We start from the raw sequence: 7,546 nt of genomic DNA, 5'->3' as shown, positions 1-7,546 counted from the left end.
GGCGAGGCCTCACAGGGGTTCGCGGGGTCCATGGCAGCGTGGGTCGAGGGGGGCGACGGGGACGACGGGCGACGTGGGAGTAGGCCGGTGGGGAGGAGGAAGCAGGCCGGCGGGGGAGCTCCGGGCGCCAGCGCGGTCCACTGGCGACGACGGGTGACAGCGTCGGGCACCGAGCGAGGGAGAAGGGGATCGAGCTCCCGATCCAGATCCAGCGGGGGTGGGGGAGAGCGAGTGGGGAGTGGGGGGGAGTGTCGGTTAGGGTTTCCCCCCCTCGTGGGGATAAGGCAGGGGCGGGTCGGCCAGCTGGGCCAGGTGGGCCGGCCTGGCCGGTGAGCTGGGCCGTCTAGCCCAGTTGGCCAGGGGGCCTTTTTATTCTTTTTAGTTTAGTTTTGTTTTCTGTTTTTGTAGTTTCTTTTCTTTTTATTTATTTTCTTTCCTGTTTTAAATCATTTTAAATTATCTAGGCACTTTATAAAAATGTGTTTATTACACCATATTTACTTAAGCAAAATATGGCACCGCCCGAACATTTTTGTTTTAACCTTTAAAAACTTTTGTTGTTTGCCATTTAATTTAAATTTGAATTTTGAAGTGGTTTCGAATTAACGCGAGATTTAACAACAGTAACCGCGGTGACGTGGCATCATTAACATGGGATTACTGTAGCATGATTACCCGGGCGTCACAAATCTCCTCCACTACAAGAAATCTCATCCCGAGATTTAAGAGGGGTACTAGAGGGAAAGGTCTGGTTACGAAATCCTAACGAATCTTCTCGTCTTTGGCTACTCTTCTCGAAGAGGTCGACCCATTACATTGATGTCCTTAGTTCTCTGCTTCGGGTCATCATGATGAAGTTGTCGTCCTTCCTTGGGGATCTTCATCGTACTTACGGGAAGGATAAGGGGTAGCTTCAAAAGGGACAGACCTCTACAAGGTTGACTATCTGGTCGATAACATCGAGGAAGGTGACGGAAGTTACTCTCGAATTGAATCTTAAGAAAATATCGAGAGCAAAGTAAGGAGGTACCATGAGAAGTTTCAAACGAATAGGCAAGCGTTCGATGCCTAATCAGAAGGTGAAAGGGGTTCAGGGCAATGAGAATAAGTATTGCGTATGATACCAAAATAGATCACTTGGGACGGTGGTCCGTGAATTACATACGAGTCCACGCGCGAGGAATAACTTTGAAAACAGGGGGTGTACAGGAGAGTCAGGTTTCGATCCTGTAGAACTGTGGGTTATGGGCCCACCATGTGGGTTAAAAGTAGGAAGGTGGCTGACATCTCGCACGGTCACGATAGCAAGGCATGTCAGAGGGTAGTCTGTTAGTTATGTCGGCAACAATGTCGATACCAAGTGCGAGGGACGAAGAGAACCATTCTCCTGCTCGTTGAACGAGGCAGACCATTAGGCAAAGTTCTCGTCCCTCGGTGGCTACCGGAATGTCATCAACAAAAGTAACAGGGTCTTACTGACAGAATTGTACACGAGGTGTTTACATAAGCAGGGAAATATTACTGCTTATATCATATAGATCACAAGAAGGTTTAAACAAACCAATGGAAAGGAAAAGTGGTTATCAGATTTAATCAAAACAAGGGAAAGAAAAATGTGTTAAAACACATATATCAGGGGGTATATCCTCCCCAAGGGCAAGCAAAGCATGATATTCATGACGGGATATAACATAGAAAACCCCTTTAGGAAAGGGAAGAGAAATTTTCATGACATTACCCATACAACGGTGTTTGGATAATTGATCAAGAAGCATTTAGCATTGGGCTTTAAATGTTCTTGTTGAAAATCAGAGTATCACAGACATGCTTCGAGATAGCAGTTGATGTGGTCACTGGGTAAAGATCAGACTTTGGATACTCGAAGGATCCATCAGGAACAGCTTGTAGAATAAGTCTAACAATTTCCTCACGGAAGAATGGATAGCATTGCTAAAAGGAAAATTATAACGATAGGTCCTCCGGTCAGGTGTGCTAGGCATGACATCACCTTATCGGGTCAAATGCTAATGTTATAACTCTAGGAAATATGTCCCGTCCACCATATCTGACCGAGATTCAGATCTGATTGGTGTCAGGATACCTCAGACTCAGGATGCCCAAGAAGAAAAGGTGCAAGACAAATTGACGAGACGACATCGTAAGACTATTGGGGAATGTACTATGGAAGCAAGTTTCAACTCAAGAGTTCAACATTTAAACCAAAGAGAGGATGACGGGGTAGCTGATGGAGTCAGTAACAATCCTTGAGATTTCCAAAAAGGTGGATTTCCACAATTATGTGAACAAGGAGATAGCATTTGTCAGATCAAATGGTATAATGATGTATGCTCGAGGAAAACATACACAATTAAACATTGGTTGAAAGGTGCACCCGAAATATGGGCCGGGTTGCACGGCCAACATTGGAATGGTGATTCAATAATCAACAGTCTAAGAATGAACGACCGACCATTAAATTCAAAGCAATAGGGTTGCTAGAAGTTTTGGGATTACACATCACAGTCCATTTGTCGGTGGTTAGAAATAACACGGTGACCAGGAAAAGAATGGTGATGGTGATAAGTATCACTTGTATCAAGAATTCTCCAGAGGTGGTGAAATTCTCACAACATTAAGGACGTAAGAGATGTTAATGTTCCAAGGTAAAGAAGAACAATTACTGGATAACAAGGAACTCAAGGTATAACACCAAACACGAACAAGCTTGTGTTGGTGGGAAGGCAATAAAGTGGTCGATGATAACACAGATCATCAAGGGCAAGGATGGTATTTCTCATCATGAACTCAATTGATATCCTGAAAGAGCTCATAAGGTCGATGATGATCACAACACATTTGTCGAGAGATTTCACGAAGATGTAATCAACCAGCGACGACATCAAGTCAAAGGAATGAGGTAGCGGAAGGTTATTGAAACCATGGGTAGGACACAAACTTGAAATCAAGCTTGTTGTTCAAGGCGAACTGATATGACGAGGAAGATCGATGTAAGCTTAGCTCATCGTCGAAAATTTTGTGCTCCGGGAAGAAGGACCAGGTAGCACAGTTAGAAGTTTGCACGATAATGATATAGCCGATAAGGCTAGGAATGACTTGAAGGATTATTAAACTCGTAAGCAACCAGAATTACTTAGATTTATTGAATCGGAGTGCGGAATCGATTCACTTATTGGTGTTCTCGGTTGACGACAACCCAGAACCCAGGAAAATTGGAATCGGTGAGAGATAACAGTTGATGAAGAACCCATAAGAAGTTATGTAGTTCCTTGACATTCTCGCGGTACCAGAGGGTATACTCAAGGGTAGAGCGGGATAGAGGTTAGACAAGTGAAATCATTTGCAGAAGGCAAGCACTTAAACTTGTCCAAGAAATGGCAAAGAAGAACAATATGGTCAAAACCACGGTCGCAAAAGACCAAGCATATATAAGAGAAGAAGTTATAACAAGGGGATTATTATTACTACGAGAAGCTTCCATGATAAGTTCCACCTCGAGTCCATGGGCATGAACACAAAGTTCAAGGTCGACTCCCACTTCTCCAAAGCATAACCTTACATTCACTTCTCGTTTCGATAATGGCATTAGTTGTTGAAAGTTTTACCTGGTGCAATACCAGATAAGTATGACTCGTGAAATCTTTCGGGTTCACACCGATGAGGGAAGGCGTTGGTTCAATCCCATCGGGGCTTCTTATGAACATATACCATAAGCTTCAAGAGTAAATATAACCAGCTCAAAAGTAGAGCAAGGTTGACAAAGGAAAGGATACAATTTAACAAAGGCATTATGTATCGAAGAAGGACTCACAAGGTGATTAATTATTAAGGACACTGTCGGATATAATAATCCAACAGTGGATATGGTGATCCACAGTGGAGCTGAGGTGAGTATCGATACCCAATCAGAGGAAGAAAGAATGCAAATGCAACAGATTATGGATTCATCTGAATAATTCGAAGCTTAAATGCAAAGGAATTATGATTTCCAAAACAAGGGATCAGAAGCAGATGTTCTGATCAAGGATGGATCACTTGAATATACCAGAGGCACAATCGACGACAGATAGTTTGGTCGAGAACCAACTCAGTATCAAAATGACGTCTGAGCTGGAAAGATAATCTTAGGACTCGACTGATGATTGTGAACATTCACAACGTATTGAATCAACGGACTCAAAAAATGATGGTGATAAAGGATGCCAATATGATTACTATACTTATGGGATTAATCATAATGAAAGCAAACAAGAAATTCCAGAGCAATAGATTGCTGAGGATTTATGGAATATCGAATGGTATTTCGAAGACTTTTGTGAAATACAAGAATCAACTGGGGATGAGCGGATACTCGATAAGTGCGAGAATTAACTGTAGGGGTATTCAGGTGACAAAGAACAGCAGGGCAGTAAGCTCAAAGGATTATCAAACAACGACGAGTGTTACGGGGCATCTTGTAATAACAAGACCAACTGGGGATGAATGTAAGAATAACAACTGCAAGTAGTTATCCATAAGGGTTTACGGTGGAAGGGGAATTGCAAACGCGATGAACACAAGTTCTCGAGTTAACAGCGGAGAGCATCTTCAGGGTCTTCTGGTGCAGCAGACGATCATCAGTAATAAGGGGCTCTCCGGGTGAAAGTGATAACAAGATCCTAATGTTTGATTTAGTAAAATTCATTTAACCCGAATATAGGAGAGATCAGAGTCCCAGAGTAAAGGTCAAGGAGTAAAAGATCCTAATACCACCCAATGGCGACGTGGGCCCGTAAGCCACACAGCCATGTTAGTAAAAGTTTTTCAATGACTAGACTCAACTTTGGCCAAGGAGTTGGAAAGCGGGATTCCTACAGGCAGTCGGCTCTGATACCAACTTGTGACGCCCCCGATTCAATCGTACACTAATCATGCACGCAAATGTGTACGATCAAGATGAGGGACTCACGGAAGATATCACAACACAACTCTAAAACATAAATAAGTTATACAAGCATCATAATACAAGCCAGGGGCCTCGAGGGCTCGAATACAAGTGCTCGATCATAGACGAGTCAGCGGAAGCAACAATATTTGAGTACAGACATAAGTTAAACAAGTTTGCCTTAAGAAGGCTAGCACAAACTGGGATACAGATCGAAAGAGGCGCAGGCCTCCTGCCTGGGATCCTCCTAACTACTCCTGGTCGTCGTCAGCGGGCTGCACGTAGTAGTAGGCACCTCCAGTGTAGTAGGATCGTCGTCGACGGTGGCGTCTGGCTCCAAGGCTCCAGCATCTGGTTGCGACAACCAAGTAGAAGGGAAAGGGGGAAAGGAGGGAGAAAAGCAACCGTGAGTACTCATCCAAAGTACTCGCAAGCAAGGAGCTACACTACATATGCATGGGTATATGTGTAAAGGGCCATATCAGTGGACTGAACTGCAGAATGCCAGAATAAGAGGGGGATAGCTAATCCTGTCGAAGACTACGCTTCTGGCAGCCTCCGTCTTGCAGCATGTAGAAGAGAGTAGATTGAAGTCCTCCAAGTAGCATCCCCAAGTAGCATCTCCAGTAGCATCGCATAGCATAATCCTACCCGGCGATCCTCCCCTCGTCGCCCTGTGGAAAAGTGATCACTGGGTTGTCTGTGGATCTTGGAAGGGTGTGCTTTATTAAGTATCCAGTTCTAGTTGTCATAAGGTCAAGGTACAACTCCAAGTCGTCCTGTTACCGAAGATCACGGCTATTCGAATAGATTAACTTCCCTGCAGGGGTGCACCACATAACCCAACACGCTCGATCCCATTTGGCCGGACACACTTTCCTGGGTCATGCCCGGCCTCGGAAGATCAACACGTCGCAGCCCCACCTAGGCACAATAGAGAGGCCAGCACGCCGGTCTAAACCTAAGCGCACAGGGGTCTGGGCCCATCGCCCGTAGCACACCTACACGTTGCGAGGGCGGCCGGAAGCAGACCTAGCCTAGCAGGCGTTCCAGTCCAATCCGGCGCGCGCCGCTCCGTCGCTGACGTCTGAAGTGCTTCGGCTGATACCACGACGCCGGGATACCCATAACTACTCCCACGTAGATGGTTAGTGCGTATAGACCAAATGGCCAGACTCAGATCAAATACCAAGATCTCGTTAAGCGTGTTAAGTATCCGCGAACGCCGACCAGGGCCAGGCCCACCTCTCTCCTAGGCGGTCTCAACCTGCCCTGTCGCTCCGCCACAAAGTAACATTCGGGGGCCGTCGGGAACCCAGGCCCACCTCTACCAGGATGGAGCCACTTGTCCTTTCAGCCCCCTCATCATAATCACTTGCGGGTACTCATCGAGCTGACCCGACTTTAGTCTCCATCTGTATAGTATGTATGTATATATAGTATATACCCGTGATCACCTCCCGAGTGATCACGGCCCAATAGTATAGCAAGGCAGACTGACAAGAATGTAGGGCCAATGATGATAAACTAGCATCCTACACTAAGTATTTAGGATTGCAGGTAAGGTATCAACACATGTAGCAACAATGTCAGGCTATGCAACAGAATAGGAGTAACCGAACAATAACATGCTACACTACTCTAATGCAAGCAGTATAGAGGAGAATAGGCGATATCTGGTGATCAAGGGGGAGTGGCTTGCCTGGTTGCTCTGGCAAGGAGGGGTCGTCAACACCGTAGTCGAACTGGGGGTCGCCGGCAGTCTCGGGGTCTATCGGAAAGAAGTAACGGAGAGGGAACACAATAAATAACAGAGCAATCAAAGCATCACAAAGCGTAACAAGACAATACGCGGTGTTCGGTGTGCCCTAACGCGGTAGTAGGTGATAACGGTGAAGGGGGGAAAACATCCGAGAAAGTATTCCCGGTGTTTCGTGTTTTCAGGCAGAGGAGCCGGAGGGGGAAAGTTGCGGGTTCGATAGGTTAGGGATGCGTGGCGGATGAACGGGCTACGTTTCTGGAATCGTCTCATCGTTCTGAGCAACTTTCGTGTAGAAAGTATTTTCATACGAGTTACGGATTATTTTATATGATTTTCTAAAGATTTCATTAATTTCTGGAATTTAATTAATTATTTAAATTAATTCGAAAATGGATTTATGGCGTCAGCATGATGTCATGCTGACGTCAGCAGTCAACAGTGGTTGACTGGTCAACCTGACCGTGGGTCCCACCGGTCAGTGACACATTTTAATTAAACATTTTAGTTAACCTAATCAGGTTTAATTAGGAGTGGGCCCCACTGCCATTGACTACTTAATTAACTAATTAACTGATCAGGTTAACTAGGTAGCTAATGTGTAATTAGTTTAATTAGTTGTTTTAATTTAATTAATCAAAATTAATTAAGTTAATTATTTCTTTTATTAATTAATTAATTAATTATTTTTATTTTTATTTTATTTTTAAATACGTTCTGGGGTGGGGCCTGCCTGTCATAGGCCCCTGGGGTGTTAGTGGGTTCGGACGCTAGCGGGTGCTAGCGAATGCTGGGCATGGCACCGCCCGAGCGGGCGCATGCCCAGGGGGGCGCGGGTCGGCAGA

This window comes from Triticum aestivum, chromosome 5B, assembly GCF_018294505.1.
Source record: "Triticum aestivum cultivar Chinese Spring chromosome 5B, IWGSC CS RefSeq v2.1, whole genome shotgun sequence".
NCBI lineage: Eukaryota > Viridiplantae > Streptophyta > Magnoliopsida > Poales > Poaceae > Triticum > Triticum aestivum.
This window is presented reverse-complemented; position numbering follows the sequence as displayed.